A 20353-nucleotide genomic window follows, 5' to 3' on the forward strand; every position below is an offset into this window, starting at 1 on the left:
ATCTTGGATTTGCTTTCTTCATTTTGCTCTTTACGCTTTGCACGGGATTGTGCACCATTGGAATCCTGGGATAGTATTTGTGACATGTCTAATTTTTTTACAATATTTTGGCCTGGCTAACTTTGTCCTTTGCTGATTGTTGACAATTAACCTGCCTTCTGGGTAATGGTAGGTTGAACTGACAACCATGGGAAATACACTTTTTACCATCTGGATTCAGCAATATTTGTAGGTAAAGCCAAACACTAAATTGTCATCAAGTTTTCATTTTTTGGAACAGATCCTCAAACATTCTGATCAGTTTTTAACTACTGGAACTGAATCTTACACTGCAAGATGGCAGGGAGGGGGGTGGTCCTGTACGATTCACTGGATGGCCTTCCCATCACTTTCCTGAACACCCCAAACTGTTCGCCATTTTATGTTTGGATGCAAGACCTAAGCCAGGCCACAGGCCCTTGCCCCAATTGAGGCCCATAAGTGGGTAATTAATGACTACCTAATTGCTGTTTCCTGCCCGCCCTCAATTTTGAGGCTGGGAGGGTTGCAGTCAGCTGCAGGAGTGAGCCTCAAAAGTCATTTTGCTCAGGAAGGGAAAATGCCTCCCTCAATTGGCTCCTTTCCACATCGAACTCCTCCCCTCAAGGTCTTCCCCCATGACCTCTCCTTTCCCCCAGTCTCTCCATCAAGAACTAGCCACTCCCCACCCCTCTGAGCCTAACCGCCCCTCCCACCCATGAGACCACCTGCAAATGCATGGTCCTGCACTCTGGGACTAAGAATCTGGAGACTGCTTGTAGTCCTAGGCCTGGCCACTTTACTACTGGCACTGCAGCGATTATTGAGAGTCCAGCCAATCACATTGACTGGCAGCCTTATGAGGCAGGAAGTACTGTCTCCAGCAATGAACACTCTTTGTCGGCCAGCCAGAATCAGCAAGGATGGTTTCCCCAACAACTTGTTGGGTGGAAGGGCGAGAAATTTCACTCTCAAAAATTTCCTGCTGCAGATCTTCATTTACTTCGGTGCTGGCCTGTTTATTAATGTGAAAATCATGGGAAAAAGTTTCAACCAACCAGACATCTGGGGCGGGATTCACCGACCCCCCGCCGGGTCAGAGAATCATCGGGGGGGGGGAGACGGCGGCTTGAATTCCGCCCAGCCGCTCCAACGCCGGCTGCCGAATTCTAGGGCGCTGTTTTTCTTGCAGGGGCCGGAATCGCGTCGTGCCGGTGGGGGGCCATTGGCAGTGGCCCCCCGGCGATTCTCCACCTTGCGATGGACCGAGCGGCCGCCCGTTTACGTCCAGTCCCGTCGGCGTAAACCAAACCAGGTCCGTACTGAAGGGACCTGACTCTGCGGGTGGCCTACAGAGTCCTCGAGCGGGGTGATCTGGCTCCGGGGGGTGCCCCCACGGTTGCCTGGCCCGCAATCGGGGCCCACCAATCCGCGGGCCGGCCTGTGCCATGGGGGCACTCTGTCCCTCCGCGCCGGCTGCTGTCAACCTCCACCATGGCCGGCGAGGAGAAGAACCCCTCTGCCATGCGCTGGGATGACACCAGTACACGCTGGCGCTCCCGCGCATGCGCCAACTCGCACCGGCTGGCGGAGGCCCTTCGCCGGCGGTTGGCATGGCGCCAAGCTCTTCCGCGCCGGCTGGTGTGGTGCCAACCCAGCCGGCTCCAGCCTAGACCCTGAATCCTCCGAACCTTCCGGGCGGTCCGACACCGGAGTGCTTCACGCCACTCCTCAGTGCCGGTACGGCCCACCCCGCCAGGTAGAGGAGAGTCCTGCCCCTGATTTTCCATGAAAGGGCATTTGAATTCACCTCAACCCTGTTTAAATTCAAGATTATCTTTATTTTTTCCATAATTTAACCGTTTGGTCTTCTTTTCAGGAGAGTTAAGTTGAACACTGTCTTTTTCTGGTTCATTTTTCAGTGAAGTAAAATCCGCTTTAGCTGCTTTAAGAACTTTAAATCATTTTATTCAGGTCGCAATTTAATTTTTTAATTTCTTCTTGCTTTTTATCCTCCCACTGAGTTTCAGCTTTTCTAATTCCTTTTTTGCAAGAGCGATTGCCTCATCATTGTGAAGTTTGACTTTTCATTCCAGAATATGCATCCTTCCTCACAGCTGTATCGTGTTGCCATTTTTCACCCTCCTTTCGTACATTTGTTTCTTTGTTTCATCATTATCTTTGAGTACTGTTGCTGTCTGCTTTGCCGTAGCTTGCTCATGCTGTCTATGAATTTTCAATGCGGATGACTTTAACCCAACTCCAACTCTTTCCTTTCAGCCTGACGCTCCTTGTAAAATGAATAGGCTGACTTACTGACCCTTTGGACTCACTCTTACTGGAAACATTAATTTGTGCAACTGGTTTACAAGGAGGCATTAATTTTTAAGTCATTCCATTTTTCCTGTGCAACCACAGTTTCAATAGCTTAAATGGGCTTTTGGAGTCAGCAATACTTTAGCCCCAGCCCTGTCATTTCCTAATAAGTAATCTACACATCAAAAAGCAAATCATGAACATCACTGACAATTCAAGGATTGATCATTAATCCACATCTTAAGTGAAATCTATACAAAGGAATGGGTAAACAATTTCCATCATACCCCCCAATCGAATAAGTTATTATTCAGCAAACCTTCTGGAGAGAAATTAGCATTACTTGCCAACATCAGTGAGCCTGTATCACTAAGAATATCAATTGTGCTCCCTGCCTCACTAGGCAAGAATGAGGATACTTCACCTTAAACTAAACACTTCCATAATTTCTTGCATCCTGGTTCATTTGGGGGGAAAACACAGGGGAATCTATCATCTTGTTATAAGCTTTCCGTACTGGGAAGATATTTTCCGGAGGATCATTATGGAACCTTACAAATACTACTTGTTTGTGTTTTAATTTCCAACACTCAGCATTCACATGACCTCTTTTATGACCAGGATAACATGTTGGTCCTTGTAAATCAAATGTATCTTCTAGACTGACTGTTACTCTAAAGAATGCCTTTTTCTTCTCACAGGCTATTTTCCTCACCATTATCAGAGTTCGAATTTCTCCTGTTACTCTGAGTACCCAAACAATGTCCTGTTACGAACATGCTTGTGAAACAGCTCAGTGTCTGCCATTCCTGCAGCCTCCCCTATCTTGCAGGAGGGTTCGGATTCCCAAAAGGGAACCGTTTTCAAATTCTTCCGTCAGAATCATCCCTCTGTGGTTTTCAAAATCTTGTTCAATCTTCACCCACATATACCACCTATCAAACATCCTTGTCTTTCCTCTTGTGAATGCCACAAATACTGACTCTGTTCCTTTATTAATTTCCTAAATTTCTGTCTGTAAGCTTCTGACGTTAGCTCATAAGCATTGAGAATGGCACTTTTTGCTAGGCTGTTTGCCTGAAAGTTCCGAGTACGCCTCCAAAGCTCTTCCAAAGAATGCAATCTGCAGTTAAATAGTATTACGATCCTGTATTTTTGCTTGAGTTTTTCTTACTCCTGAATGACCCCCTATTGGAACCGTATGTGCTATCCAGAAAACCTCCTTTCTATAATCCAATAGTAATACCACTTAGTGAGTTTCTGCCCAATTCTTATCGAGCTGAATGTGTAAAGGTCTCTACTTTCTCATTCATACATTATTTCTTATATAATAAGAGTCTGGTATACACTCAAATTATTTTTCTGTATATACTTTCTGATATAACTGCTTTATCTCTGAATCATTCTGCTGTAACTCTACTACCTTTTTTGAACTAAAGATATCCGCTTCATCCATTATCTGCTCTTGTTCTTTATCTGGTCAAAGATTGTTCCTGATAACTAAATCTTCACCTCCAAATCTTTACCATTCAAGTTCTCCTGCTCCTGTCTCAATCTGTGACATTTTGATCTTGTCACCCCAGAATCATGAAACACTTCTTGTAAAACCTACTTTGTTTCACTTTCCACTGGCTTTTCAGCCACAGTATGCATCACTCCCAGCTGATATCCAGCCATATCCCCATGGCGGGGGCGGAAGACACCCCCTCCCCTGCGCATGCGTTGGTATGACGTCAGCAGCCGCCTGATGCACCGGCGCATGCGCGGACTTCCGCCGGCCGGCGAAGGCCTTTCAGCCTCGGCTGACAGGAGTGGGAGCCACTCCGGCGCGGGCCTAGCCCCTCAATGTGAGGGTTTGGCCCCTAAAGATGTGGAGAATTCCACACCTTTGGGGAGGCCTGACGCCGGAGTGGTTCACACCACTCCGTCCCGCCGGGACCCCCATCCCGCCGGGTAGGGGAGAATCCTGGCTCACACGTGAACTGCACCGCCGTGAACCCGGCCCATCGGAGGCGGAGAATTACAGAGGCCCCGGAGAATACTGGATCAGGCCCGCTAATGATATGAAAACGGTGTTTACTGTATGTGCATTCCGGACCTCACTGGCGCTGCTGTCGAGGTGACGGAGAATTGCAATTTGGCGTCAAATTGGCACCGCCATGATTTTGGCGTTGAAACCTATTCTCCCAATCACATGTCCTGATTTCGGCATCAGCAATGGAGAATCCTGCCCCAATGCTCTATTACTCCGACCACCACTTCACCACTTTTCACCAGTCCCTCTAACTTTAGCTTACATAGTGGAACACGACTCCTTTCACCATTAATTCCACATATTACCACCTTTTCTGGCAATCCTGGTTCCAAACTACATAACTCCTTGGGCCGGATGCTCCTTTCCTGAAGCTAAGTGCCGATGCCAATGGAGGATCCTGATGTTTCACAACAGGAAAAACAGCGCAAAACCCTCACTGATTACGGTACCGGTCAGGCAGGGGCTAGCACCGGCGCCGCATGAAACATCCACGGACCGCAGGGAAAGCGGTTGGAGGAGCGCCAGGTCCTGGACCACAGATGCACAGGGCTGACAAACTGCAGCCGCGCATGCCTACAGACTCCACACACGCACTGGCCACACTTGAAAACATGGCGCTGGCCTTGCTGGACCGCGTGCCCGCCCACCCCGATTCCACAGCCACCCTCCTGGCCACCCCTTTCCACTCCCTCCAGCCCTAGTCGCAGCCCCCCCGCCAACGGCACGGATCTTAGCCTTGTGTGGCAGCGCTGGACACTGTCCGCATGCCAGCATGCCAGAACGCCAGGCTCCTGACCACTGGGACCACATATGGCCACTGCTGTCGGGAATTGGGCCATCGGAGGCGGAGCATTGTGGGTGGGCCGGCTGTTTATGTACCAACGGCGTTGCGACTGCGCGCGGCGCGAGTCCTGATGACGCCGATTTGGAGGCGGCAGAGCATCAAACCAGTGTCAAACCGGTGCTTGCCCCGATTCCGGCATTAGGAGCCATTCTCTGCCTAATTGCCATTCCTGATTTAGGCATCGGGATACAGAGAATCCCAACCCTTATCTCTCAACATTAAAGATTGGCTTACTCCTATATCCCTTAAGATCATATTTCTCCATTCCTACTCCACCTTGTACACACGAATAAACCTTATCTTGACAAATATTTTTTTAAACATCTGGCACCTGCTATCTACCAATCCTCCAAACAGGCTATAAACTCTTCTGCATCTCTTTCACTGGAACAGTGTTTGTTTTTCCACTTCAATCAGCCTCATTGGCTTATCTTGCTTTAACAATTGTGTCTTCCCAGTGCTTTTATTAAGTAATCAATACTGTGACTTCATAGTCGGGATTCTCCGAGCCCGCACTGGATTGGAGAATCGCTGGTGATGCCGGAAATTCCCGCCATGCCGCTCCGATGCCGGGACGTGATTCTCTGCGACCGGAGAATCAGCGCAAGTCGCGCACATGCGGTCGATGCAGTGCCGGTTGGGGGCCGTTGAAAGAGGCCCCCGTGGCGATTCTCCGCGATCGACCCGCCGCGTTCGGCCGGCATGCTTCACATATGGTACCACCGGGTGGGAGCTCAGACCCGCAGCTGCGGTGGCCGTCCTGGTGGGCGGCGGGGGAGCAGACTCCGGGGGGGGCCTCCGTGACGGCCAGGCCCGCAATCAGGGGCTACTGATCAACGAGCGCGCGCGATCCAGGGGAGCCTACCTTCTTCCGCGCCGGCCCGTTGTGTCACTATGCCATGTTGTGCGGCGCCATCGCAGAAACAGCCGGTGTGCGCATGCATCACCGTGGAAACGGCCACCGCGCTCATGCGTGGACCGGCGCCGGCAGTGCAGGGCTGTGCCTCGGTGCCGGAGCTGCACAGAGCACTCCAGCACCGTGCTGGCCCCCTGTGGGCCACAGATTCGCTGGGCCAAGAGGCCCGTTGACGTCGCGCATGAAACACTCTGGTGTTTAAACCGGCGTCAACACTTAGCCGGGATTTTGGAGAATCCTGGCCCATGTTTCCTACTTTATTACAATTAAAACAGTTAAGTTTTCTTTCTTCGGGGCAGCACGGTGGCACAGTGGTTAGCATTTCTGCCTACGGCGCTGAGGACCCGGGTTCGAATCCCGGCCCTGGGTCACTGTCTGTGTGGAGTTTTCACATTCTCCCCGTATCTGCGTGGGTTTCACCCCCACAACCCAAAGACGTTCAGGATAGGTAGATTGGCCACTCTAAAATTGCCCCTTAATTGGAAAAAATTATTGGGTACTCTAAATTTTTTTTTTTTTAAGTTTTCTTTCTTCGCCTCGACTATTGTATGTTTCTTTTTTGACCTGAGGTGAACTCTTCTTAATATCTCCAACTAGACCTCCTTTTCCTTGATGACCTGTGGATTTCTCATTTGCCCAGTTTCTATCCTTCACAGATTGAAATTTATGTTGGAAACCAGACTTTGCTTTGTGAACTAATTCAAAATCATCTGCCATTTCTGCTGCCGATCTAGCAGTTTTAATCATTTTCTCTTCCACAAGTTGTCACTACTGCAGGAAGTATATCTTTAACTTCTCTCAAAATAATCATTTCCCAGAGCGCGTCATAAGTTTGGTTTATTTTTAATGCTCTTAACCACCTATCAAAGTTATTTTGTTTAATACTTTAAAATTCTATATATGTCTGACCTGGTTCTTTCCTTGGATTTCTAAGCTCTCTCTGTATGCTTCCAGCACTCATTCTTATGATTTTAGTATGGCTTTTATCACCTCATTATAATCCCCAGATACCTCCTTTGTTAATGATTCAAATGCTTCATCAGCTCTCCCCACTTGCTTTGTTTGAACCAACACCCACTTTCTCAAAGGAGGTTAAAAAGGCTTCCACATCCTTCTATATATATAAAGATATCCCCACTGGATTTTCGATGAGGAAGTGTTAAACCTCCCTTTAGACTTTTCTCAGTTTCTGCCTTTAATTCCAACATTTTCAATTAGTATTCTCTTTTTCTTTCCAACTCCCTTTCTTCCCTCACCAATCATTCTATTTCCACATCAAGTTTCATCATTTCCATTTCCTTTTGAAAAACCCTCTCCTTTCCCTTTTCTATCCTCTTTATTAGTGCCACAAGAAGGCTCACATAAACATTGCAAAGAAATTACCGCGAAACTCCCATAGTTGCCACATTTCAGCACCTGTTCGGGTACACAGAGGGACGATTCAGAATGTCCAATTCACCTAACAAGCATGTATTTCGGGACATGTGGGAGGAAACTGGAGCATCTGGTGGAAACCCATGCAAACACGGGGAGAACGTGCAGATTCCACACAGATAGTGACCCAAGTCGGGAATTGTTCCCAAGTCCCTGGCACTGTGAAGCAGTAGTGCTAACCACTGTGCTACCGTGCCAGTCACCTTCTTCAATTGCCTTTCCCTGTCTTTCCTTAGTACCATAGACACTCGCTCCTTTTCTTGCATTTCCAATTTCATCAGTTATATTTCTTTCTGTTTATCTCTTTCAGATTGTTTCATTTGTAACTGAATTCCAGCCAATTCTAATGGTACAGACTGTGTTGCCAGCCAATTTAAACCCTGAGCTATTGCTTGTATTATCTCCATCTTCCTCACCCCTACAGGTTACGGCAACTGCAGTTTGTCCACCAATCCATAAGTTTTGTTTGAGTCGCCCGTTGTAAACCAGTCAGAGTGACCTCTTCCACACCCAGGAAATTATTTGCAACAGGAAAAGCCATTTCCTCAGTCACTCTCGATTTAAACTGCAACATATGAATGAAAACACAGTTCCCTCACACACTCACTGTCTTTAAATTCAATAATCCCAAACCAAATAAGAAATTTTATATTTTAAATCCCGGTGAAGAGCCCCCAATTTGAATTATGATCCCAGATACAAGACAGAAAACCAAATTTTTAATATAATTTATAAGATTGTGAGGAAAAGATACTTTGTTCCGGAAGTGAGTCTACGCACAAATAAGGAAATTATATATTAAAACAAACTTAATTACTAACACAGGATTAAACTCACTTTAACATCATACAAGAAATATCTTTTAATTACGAGTTAAACAACAATTAACAATTCAGTGAAACAATTAACAATTCAGTGTCCGACCCCGGGGGACCCTCCATCGTGGCCTGGCCATTCTATAAATAGGCCTATCTGTTGTGTTCCCTTTATTCAGAACAGAAACCGAACTCTCACTAACATCCTGATTGATCAAGAGCATAAAAGCAATCCACCTGCTTCCCAACAACATTTGTCACTGCAGCTGTCCATTTCGATTTATTATGAAAAAGTGTTAAAACTGGCACCTGACACTTCAATGGGTTTTTGCTTGAGTTCCTCTCCCCTTGGCAACCAGATGACATAGGTCTGTATCCATGCAGAGGTGTTTATCTGGAATTGTTTTACTTTGGGTTGAACCATCTTTTCATGTTCAGCATTCTTAACACCATTTTGGAGCGGAACACTTGGAGCGGGATTCTTTGGCCCGCCAGCTGTGTTTTCTGGTATGGCACGCCCCCTGCTGGCAGCGGGATTCTCTGTTCCCGCAGCTGACCAATGGAATTTTGCATTTTACCCACCCCACGCCATTGGGAAACCCATGGGCATGGATGCACTGCCAGCGGCCCAGACGATTCTGCCGATGGAGAATTCAGCTGTTGATCTTTATTGCATGAAATGACATTCATCCAGTGGGCCTGAGTTGTGCAATACATTGGCCATTTGGGCTCTATGACATCAGGAGAGCACTTCAAGATAGTGCTGATTCGTCTTCTTTCAGAACACACTGCATGAACGCCCATCTCGTGATGGCACAACGAACTGGCAGAAAAGTGCCCAAGAAATTGGCGCTAGATTTCGCAATGCCAAGTCCAGTGGCTCATTTGAAACCAAATTCATGCCCAGTTTCGTCACTGACATTGAGAATATCTTTGGAAATCAGGAAGGCACACTGAGCTTCCATTATTGCTGAATTTAATTTAGTCACTTTCTTTTAAGGGCACTTACTTTCGAGCAAACCATCAATAATATTCATCACAATTTCAAAAGACTCTAGTCATTGTTGGCTAAATTTAGCGATCTCTCTCTCTACCTCAATGAAGGTGTTACTGCCTGAAGCATTCAGAGCTGCGGTCAATACTGCTCCATTTACTTCAACAGTGCAGAATTAGAATTCATAAGGTGTACTTCACTGGTAGCAACAGCATCGAGCCACGTTTATATTCTGGCTTTGAAGAAGCAGAAAGTCTAAAGCAGTTCAAAAGTCTGTTGCCAAACAAAGATTGTGGTAACCCTCACAAGACCCACAGGGACACTCCAATTGATCTCCCTATGGGATCCGTGGAATACAAGCTTCTCTGCTCGTGGGTGGTGGCCCACCAGCTCGGTCCTCCTGAGCTTGTATAGCACTGAGCTACATCAAGAGATAGTAGGAAAGGTAACCAAGAGCTTGGCCTAAAGTGTCGATTTTTAGGAACATCTTCAGGGAACAGTGAATGATAAAGATGTGGAGACATTTAAGAGTGAGAATTACAAAACATGGAGCCTAAATAGCTGAAAACATGGTACAATATTGGGGATGTGCAAGGGGCCAGAATTGGAATTGTAAAGCGATGTTGGAGAGATGCAGGGTTGGAAGAGATTCCCGAGATTGGGAAGCGTGAGGAAATTGAAGGAAAGGATGGCAATTTTAAATTTCAGATATTACTGAACTCCAGCTAACACACCCAGTGCAGTACACAAGATGGAACATTGAAGTGGTTTGAAGTTGAGACATGGACACAAAATCCAGGCTGACTTTCCAGTGCGGTGCTGAGGGAGTGCTGCATTCTCTAAAGTGCTGACTGAGCAACACATAAACCAAGGATAGAAACAATTCCAGAACACAATTTCAATGAAGAATTTCGCCCAGTGCCTTAGCCAATATTTATCCATCAACCAACATCACTAAAATAGAATACCTGCTCATTGCTATATTGCTGTTTATGGGATCTTGCTTTTGAAAATTGGCAAAGCCACATCCCATGTGTATATCCTGTTGCTGTTTACCATATAAATGAGCACTCTTTCTTTATACCCTCCAGTGTTCTGTCCGGCACTACATGTGTAGCTCATAGCAGCCTTGAGATTGCAATCAGTTTTCTGTTTTCCGCAGTACCATTGATTAATGGCAGTAGATGCAAGGGAAGAGAAAGCACAGGGATTACTCAACTGCTTGCTGTGTCATGACTATCGGTGACACATTGATGGAATTAGTCATGGAAGTGAGTTGAGCCTCATCTGACCACTGACAGTGCAGTGTAGATAAACTCTCAGACATTTCTCCTGAACTGCTGTTGTCATCAACATCCGTTAAATGGAGCCAGATTGACGAGCTTGTTACAATTGCCTCTGTCACATTTTTGGGCCTGGACCGGGAAGTATTTGAGCAGAATTTCACTACAATTCAAAGTAAGAACAGCCAAAGCAAGAAAATTACAAATCAAAGAATAGCCCACGAGACTCCTGGAGACCATGCCTAGTATTGGAATGCACCCAGTCAGACACTCAACTCCTCAAACATCTGTAATTAATCAACTTACCCAACAAATCATTCCAAATATTTGTCACCACTTCCATAACCTTTAATAAGGCACAGGGAGTCCACAATGTGTAAAAGTAAAAGACGTTTATATAAATGAGTATATACAGGAGCCCCAGTTAAACCTCACTGGGTACTTTCTCTCTCTCTGTCGGTCGGATCCACACTGCCCAACCATTTATACAACTACAGGTAAACTACCACACCCTGGCGGGGGAGCTCGTACACCTCAAGGAGCTTAGGGAAAACAATAATCCCCACTCTATAAGTACCGCGCTGGTTATTACAAGCCACCCATTTTTCTAGGACCACATAAAAATGATTTTTTTTTAGTTATTTAGTTCTACATCCTTTCATATTGACTTAACAGGAATGAATGTGATCCTAAATTCATGTTATTTATACTCAGATGAGGTCCTTACAATAACGAACTGGGTTTGCCTCACTCGAGATATTTTCCCCTACGTTGCCGGAACTCGCTGCTGGAGGAGGTGGTGGAAGCAGGGGCGATAGTGACATTTAAGGGGCATCTTGACAAATACATGAATAGGATGGGAATAGAGGGATACGGACCCCGGAAATGTAGAAGATTTTAGTTTAGACGGGCAGCATCGTCGGTGCAGGCTTGGAGGGCCAAAGGGTCTGTTCCTGTGCTGTACTTTTCTTTGATCTTTACTCTTTGTTAGTCGACATCCTGTGGCAATGCTCACAGAAAACTGGATGATTTCAAGATCACGGAACTCATGCCATGCTGCTGGATTAAGTCCTAACCTGATTGTAGTCACAATATCTAATTGTCTTCAAACAAGGTTGAAACAAATCAAAGTTTGATTGCAGATGTGAAGTTAATTACTGATCTTGGGCTCTCTTTTTAAAATTGTTTACATCTACAACAAAACACATGACATAAAATCATTTTGAGAAATACTGCCATTTTTCAGAAGGATTTGAAGATTATTGGTAAATAAAATCCAGGGAGAAAATGAGGAATTTATTTTTAACAAAGTGTGTTGTTACGATCTGGACTGCACTTCCTGATCTTCTGGAGTATCATTCCAACTGGTGAGCCAGGAGCAGTGACTTACCATAATGAATGGAGGAGCAGGCTCGAAGAGTTGACCGGCCTCCTCCTGCTCCATTGTGATTGGTTTATATGCTATTACCCGTGCACCCAAATATCATGGGATGTGAATTTCATGCTGCATAATTCCATGTAGGTGCTTCTCATTCACCCAGTCCCCTTAAATACTGCCAACCATGGCCTAATTAAATAGAGAAATAGGGTGGAGGCAACAAACAGCAAACGCCTGCCAGCCACAGCTTCACTCGCCAGCCTGACCTGAAACCATCCTACCCTGAGTACATTCCTCTTCAATGGCTTCTTTCACACACCATCCACCAGCCCTCACACTTCCCAGTTTAGCATATAGGGAGAATGAGAGAGAACAAGGCAACTGACTGAGAAAGAGAGTCGGAAGTGGAGAGTAAGGATCAATAAGAAATGAAGCGTGAGCATATTCCTGGTCAGGCTGGGCCCAGAAATGTTTGAGAATAAATAAATTAATCCCCAGTGTTACCTTTTTGCCTAGTTTGCATGATGGAGCAGTGGACAAGGGCGTACTTAAATATATAGGGCCGCACTTTGCATTGGCATTTCACACCTTCCTTATTGTAGCTTCAGAGCAATGGAGCAGGGAATTCTTTGGGAACTGTTCCCTGGGCTAACTGCTGTCCGCTGGTCTCAGGAGTTTGTGCCACAGTTGATGAGTTCATGGAATCTCTCCTCACAGAGAAGGGCAGTAAGGTTGTAATTGCAGCTGCATAACAGGAACATATCATCCACTCAGGTGTCAGCTGTGGCTCAATGGAGTCAAAAGGCTGTGGGTTTGCGCACCACCTCAGGAACTTGAGCATCTTCTCCGGGTCAACACTGCAATATTAAGAGAGTATTTTATCAACAGAGGTGCCAACTGAGAATCATAGAATCCTTACATTGCAGAAGGAGGCCAGTCAGCCCATCAAATCTGCACCAAAGGTGCCCCGACCTACACCCACTCCCGCGCCCTACCCCTGTAACTCCACCTACACCTTTGGATATTAGGGGGCAATTTAGCATGACCAATTCATCTAAACTTCACACCTTTGGACTGTGGGAGGAAACCGGAGCACCCAGAGGAAACACACGCTGATACCGGGGAAAAACTCCACACAGTCACTGGAATTGAACTCGGGTCCCTGGAGCGGTGAGGCAGCAATGCTAACCACTGTGCCACCATGCCGCCCAGTGATCTGATGATCCAACCCTGTCTATCCCCTCCAGTGGATACAAATGAGCCCAAGACACCATTTTGAAGATGGGGGTAACCCAGTATCCTGAACAGTATGCATCCCTCAAAGAAAAACAATGTAAAAAAATTACATGGTTATTCTCACATAATTTAGTGGCATCTTGCTGTTTGCAAACTGGCTGCTGCATTTCCTACATTACAGCAGTGACGGTTGCCGGGATTCTCCATTACGCGTCCGCCCTATTACTGCTACCGGCAAGAAGGGAGAATCTGGCACCCAGACAAGTCTCCATTCACTGCAGCGGGTCCAAAGAGTCCCAGCGACGTGTATGGTCAGAGAATCCTGCTCCACATTTCCAAACATGCTCTATTCGTGAGAGCTGATAAATAAATGCAAATATTTTTATCTAATTCATTCACTTCTGAGCTTGCAGCACAATGCTCATGAAGGACTAGTATCTTCTCAGCGACCAAGGGTTATTTCAGCAATTGGGAAATTAAAAATGAATGGTCTGCCTTGGCGTATGTAATCGTTCATGGAGATTATTTTTTAAATTAACTGCATTTTGGGCTGAGTACAGAAACTGTTGATTATACAGCACAATGCCCATGGTCTGACTCTGCAATCCTTCGCCCTCCTAAAATATTTTCCAGTAATCTGTCCCCCCCCCCCCCAACAGTCTACTGGATAAAGAAATGGGCTAATATGCCAGGCTTAGATGCTGTTCAAGCCAAAGTGCCCGGAATGTGCCTGATGTGAGCATCAATTCATGCGAGACAGAGAGTTGAAGTGAACAGTGGCTTTAATCGACTAGAACAGTGCCTGCCTGTGACTGCTCTGCTACTGAGAGCAGCCTACAGGGCAGCTGCTCTTTATACCTCCCCTCAAGGGGCGCAGCCACGGGCGGAGCCCACAAGGGCACCAACATGATACTGTCCATGTAGTACAGTACAATGGTCCATAGGTGGAGCCCACATGGGCAACAGCCTGATACAATGTAATACAGTGGTGAATGGCTAGTACAATACATTCACCACATTGCCAAAGCTGAAAACTGGCACCAAATAAAAACAGAGCAAATTAACCTTTACGCAGTTCCAATGGTGATGCTGTTACATGTCCTGGTCTGCCTCTTACTCCCCTTCCTGTCTGCAATGATTCTAGTCCCGATCTTCCTATTTGGCCTCTCCAGCCCTTCTTTGCCTCAGTTCTTTAAGGACAAACCTTCTCTCAAAATTCCACCTTCAATACTTCCATGAGCTCCATCTCCTCCAGTGTACTGCCCACCACTTCTGCCCTCGATGTACCACACCTCGTTTGCTGCAACAGACCCCAATTACAGCCAGTGCCCTCATGATGCCAGTCTCTCTGTGTCCAATGCTCCAATAACGAGTGCCCCCAAAACATCTCAGGCGGGATTCTTCGTTTCCCGATGTCAATATCTTAATCGGCGAGTGGGCGGAGAATCCCTTCCGACGCCCAAATCGGGGGTGGCGCCAGTTTGACACCAGTTATCTATCCTCCGCCTACTCTGAAATGGCATCATTGCGTTGCGCAGCGCCCGCCATTGGAACAGAGTTAACGCGGCATCGGAAGGTCCTCTCCCGATGCTCCGCCCCCAATGGGCCGAATTCCCGACCACGCAGTTGGCGTGTGGTCTGAGTTGTCGAGAACCCAGCATGCTGTCGCGGACTGTGTCCAGCGCCGCCACAGTCAGCCATGAGCTGTACTGCTGGCTGGGGGGACTTCCGTGAGGGCTGGGGGGACTGATGGGGGGCAGCCAGGGGGCCGTATTTGGCAGGTCAGGTCTAGGTACGGCCGGCATCACGGCAGGTCATCACCCTCCACATGCGCGGCCACGAACCTGGCCATTCTCCAGCCGTTTTTTGGCGGGAGTCGGAGGGTTTTCTTTATAAATGTTTTTTATTGAGTTTTTGAACAAAGTATATTTACAGTTATGTACACAGAATTATATATATATATATATAGAAGAGAAGGAAACAAAAAAAAACTGGTAGGGTATTATGCATAAGCTCAACAACAGCAACTCTGTACAGTTAGCAATATTATATTTAATAAATAAGTAGGCACCTGTTTGTGGGGGGTGTGGGGGGGGGGGGTGCGGAAACTGGGGAGGCACATATACATTTGGCTGCCGGAGAAACCTTCACATTAGCTATGTCCAATACACAGAGGTCAATACACAAATGGATCTGGTGTTGTTACTTGCTTCTCCCGGACGGTTTTCGGTGCCGTTGTCATCTCGCGTTCACCTCCACTTCGGCCGATTGTCCATCTTTCGCTTGTATTTTCCTTGCTCTCTGTTCCTGTATTTGCCGAGTTTATTATCGTTTCCCGTGCCCTCCTTCCAGCTATCATTCCCTTACCTCCCCCACACCTCTCTGGTTCCCCTCTATTGTTCCTTGCCTCCTCCCTCTCTTCCCCCCCCCCCCAACCCCCCGCATCAGCCCCCTTCCCTCCTCCGCCCGCCCCTTCTCCTGTGGTTCGCCTTTCTTTTCTCTTAGGTTTAGCAGCCCCCGTACCCCTCACGGTCTATCTCTCCCTCTCATGCTTTAGCTACTTTCCTCTGATTCTTGGCTACCTGGCTACTCTCCTGCTTGTTCGTTGGCCACAAACAGGTCCCAGAACAATTGGGTGAATGGCTCCCACGTTCTGTGGAAGCCGTCGTCTGACCCTCGGATGGCGAATTTGATTTTCTCCATTTGGAGAGATTCTGAGAGGTCGGACAGCCAGTCTGCAGTATTGAGCTGTGCTGCTGACCGCCAGCCGAACACGATTCTATGGTGGGCAATCAGGGCGGCAAAGGCAAGGGCATCTGCCCTCCTCCCCAGGAATAGATCTGGCTGGTCTGATACCCCGAAGACCGCCACTTTCGGGCATGGCTCTACCCTCATCCCCACCACTTTGGACATTGCCTCAAAGAAGGCTGTCCAGTACCCCGCAAGTCTGGGGCAAGACCAGAATGTGTGGGCGTGGTTAGCCGGGCCTCCTTTGCACTGTTCACATCTATCCTCCACCTCCGGGAAGAATCTACTCATATGAGTTCTTGTTACGTGGGCTCTATGTACCACTTTTAGTTGCGTCAGGCTGAGCCTTTCGCACGTGAAGGTGGAGTTGACCCTATGCAGTGCTTCGCTCCAGAGTCCCCACCATATTTTAATCCCCAGGTCTTCCTCCAATTTCTTTCTTGTTGTGTCCAGTACGGTGTCGGCCCTTTCTACCAGTCGGTCATACATATCGCTACAGTTCCCTTTATCTCGGATGCTTGCGTCCAGTAACTCTTCCAGTAATATCTGTCGTGGCGGTTATGGGTACATCCTTGTCCCCTTTTGCAGGAAGTTTTTGAGTTGCAGATACCTCAGCTCGTTCCCCCTGGCTCGCTGGAATTTCTCTGTCAGTTCTATAAGATAAAGATGCAGTTCTATAAGATAAAGATGCATGGCATTAAGGGTAAAGTAGTAGCATGGATAGAGGATTGGTTAATTAATAGAAAGCAAAGAGTTGGGATAAATGGGTGTTTCTCTGGTTGGCAATCAGTAGCTAGTGGTGTCCCTCAGGGATCCGTGTTGGGCCCACAATTGTTCACAATTTACATAGATGATTTGGAGTTGGGGACCAAGGGCAATGTGTCCAAGTTTGCAGATGACACTAAGATGAGTGGTAAAGCGAAAAATGCAGAGGATACTGGAAGCCTGCAGAGGGATTTGGATAGGTTAAGTGAATGGGCTAGGGTCTGGCAGATAGAATACAATGTTGACAAATGTGAGGGGGAAAAAAAAAAGTAGGTTACAGAGGGACATAGATAAGCTGCAGAGCTGGGCTGAGAGGTGGCAAATGGAGTTTAATGTAGAGAAGTGTGAGGTGATTCACTTTGGAATAACAGGAATGTGGAATATTTGGCTAATGGTAAAATTCTTAGCAGTGTGGATGAGCAGAGGGATCTCGGTGTCCATGTACATAGATCCCTGAAAGTTGCCACCCAGGTTGATAGGGTTGTGAAGAAGGCCTATGGTGTGTTGGCCTTTATTGGTAGAGGGATTGAGTTCCGGAGCCATGAGGTCATGTTGCAGCTGTACAAAACTCTGGTACGGCCGCATTTGGAGTATTGCGTACAGTTCTGGTCGCCTCATTATAGGAAGGACGTGGAAGCTTTGGAACGGGTGCAGAGGAGATTTACCAGGATGTTGCCTGGTATGGAGGGAAAATCTTATGAGGAAAGGCTGATGGACTTGAGGTTGTTTTCGTTAGAGAGAAGAAGGTTAAGAGGTGACTTAATAGAGGCATACAAGATGATCAGAGGGTTAGATAGGGTGGACAGTGAGAGCCTTCTCCCGCGGATGGAGGTGGCTAGCACGAGGGGACATAGCCTTAAATTGAGGGGTAATAGATATAGGACAGACGTCAGAGGTAGGTTTTTTACGCAAAGAGTGGTGAGGCCGTGGAATGCCCTACCTGCAACAGTAGTGAACTCGCCAACATTGAGGGCATTTAAAAGTTTATTGGATAAGCATATGGATGATAATGGCATAGTGTAGGTTAGATGGCCTTTAGTTTTTGACTTCCCATGTCAGTGCAACATCGTGGGCCGAAGGGCCTGTACTGCGCTGTATCGTTCTATGTTCTATGTTCTATGTTTGTCCATTGTTACGGTCCTGCCGTCCGTGTATAGGTCCCTGACTGTCAGTATCCCTCCATCCTGTCCCCACTTTTTAAAGGTGGCATCAGTCAGCACTGTTGTGAACTAATGGTTGTTGGAGAAGGGAGCTTTGTCCAACATTTTGGTCAGGCCAAATTGCTGCCGTAGTTGATTCCAGGACTGGAGGATGGCTATCATCACTGGGCTGCTGGAGTGTTTTTTGGGTGGGGATGGGAGTGCCGCCATGGCGAGGGCCCGGAGAGAGGTCCCCTTGCAGGAGGCCTTCTGGCCCCTCATTCGCTCAGCTGTCACCGCCCAGTGGTAGAATTGTAGGTTTGGGAGGGCTAGCCACCCCCCCCCCCCCCCCCCCCATACGAACACCATGATTAGTTTGTCTAGTGCTTTGAAAAAGGCCTTGGGGTGTCGATCGGAATGGATCTAAGTAGGAAGAGGTACCTGGGCAATACGTTCATTTTGACTGTCTGGACTCTCCCCGCGAGGGAGAGTGGGAGTGTGTTCCATCTTTACAGGTCCTTTTTTACTTCCTCTGGTAAGGTTCCATTTGCGGATCCCTTTCCAGTCATGGGCTATTTAGATCCCCAGGTAGCGGAATTTGTGTCGGGCTTGTTTAAACGGCAGTCCTATTAGTGCTGCCCCCCCCCCCCCCCCCCCCCCCCCCCACTTGTGGGTGTACTGAGAAGATCTCGCTTTTGCTCATGTTGTGTTTGTAGCCCGAGAAGGCGCCAAACTCTTTCAGAAGTGCCGTGATTCCATCAATGCTGTTTTGTGGGTCCGAAATGTAGAAGAGCAGGTCATCTGCATAGAGTGAAACTCTGTGCTCTCTGCCTCCCCTTTGGATCCCCCTCCAGCTTTTTGCTTCTCTGAGCGGAATTGCTAGTGGCTCGATCGCTAGAGCGAACAGCAGCGGGGACAGTGGCCATCCTTGTCTGGTTCCCCTGTGTAGCTGGAAGCATCGGGAGCGTTGTATCGGAGTTTTACCCAAGAGGTGAACCCTGTTCCAAGCCCGAGCTGCTCCAGTACCTCGATGAGGTATTTCCATTCGACCCTGTCGAAGAACTTTTCTCCGACTAGGGAGACGATCACCTCTGGTGTTCTCTCCCCGGATGGGGCATTATCACGTTCAGCCGGTGCCTGATGTTCGAGGTTAGCTGTCTACCTTTGACAAAGCCCGTCTGGTCCTTTGGGACCGCCTCTGGTATGCAATCTTCTAGTATTTTGGCTAGAATTTTGACCAGTGTTTTGGCATCTGTGTTCAGCAGTCAGATGGGTCTGTATGACCCCACATTCTGTTCGGTCTTTAGCTTTTTTATGTGTCAGCGAGATTGAGGTCTGTGCTAGCGTAGGTGGCAGTGTGCCCCTAGCTACCAAGTCTGTGAACATCTCCCGCAGGTGTGGGGCCAGAGCTGTCGCCGATTATTTGTAGAAGTCTGCCAGAAACCCGTCTGGTCCCGGCGCCTTCCCCGCCTGCACGAAGCTCATGCTGTCCATGGTCTCTCCCAGTGCTAGCGGTGCATCCAGGCCCCGTTTTCTGCCCTCACCCCGTTTTCTGCCCTCCCCCACTACTGGTATGTCCAGTTCATCAAGGAACCGTTTCATCCCGGACTCCCCCTTTGGGGTCTATGAGGTGTACAACACTTGGCAGAAGGCCTTGAAGGTTTTGTCGATCTTTTCTGATTCTGTTTCTAAAGTGCCTCTGGTATCCCTGATTTGTGCAATTTCTCTGGTGGCTGCCTGCTTTCTCAGCTGGTGTGCCAACAGGCAACTAGCTTTGTCTCCATGTTCATACAGGGTCCCACTTGCCTGGCGGAATTGGTGCACTGCTTTTCTGGGGGAGAGCAGGTCAAAGTTCCTTTGTAGCTCTTTCCTCTCCGCCAGGAGTTCTACGGTCGGGGCCTTGGAGTATTTACGGTCTACCTCCAGTATGGAGTCGACCAGCTGCTGCCTAGCCGCCCTTTCTGCTCTATCTCTTCGCGCTTTAAAAGCGATAATTTCCGCTCGTGCTATGGCCTTTAGAGCTTCCCAGAACGTGGAGTGTGAGACCTCCCCGTTTTGGTTGTTCTCCGTGTACTATGCTATGGCCTGCAATATCTTTTCCATGAAGGCCTTGTCAGCTAGTCGGGCAATGTCCAACCTCCATGTGGGGGGTTTGGCCTGCTCGTCTCCAGCCTCACATCCATGTTATGTGGAGCGTGGTTGGATATCACAATTGCGGAGTATTCCACCTTGTCCAGCCCCGGAAGCACTGTTTTCCCCACCACAAAGAAGTCAATTCTGGTGTATACGTTGTGCACTGGGGAGAAGAAGGAGAATTCCTTCTCCCCTGGGTGGGTGAACCTCCAGGGGTTCACCGCTCCCATCTGCTCCATAAAGTGATCGAGTTCCTTTGCCATGCTTTAGGTTCCCCCGCTTTGTGGTTTGATCTGTCT

This window comes from Scyliorhinus canicula, chromosome 19 (genome assembly GCF_902713615.1).
Source record: "Scyliorhinus canicula chromosome 19, sScyCan1.1, whole genome shotgun sequence".
NCBI classification, from domain to species: domain Eukaryota; kingdom Metazoa; phylum Chordata; class Chondrichthyes; order Carcharhiniformes; family Scyliorhinidae; genus Scyliorhinus; species Scyliorhinus canicula.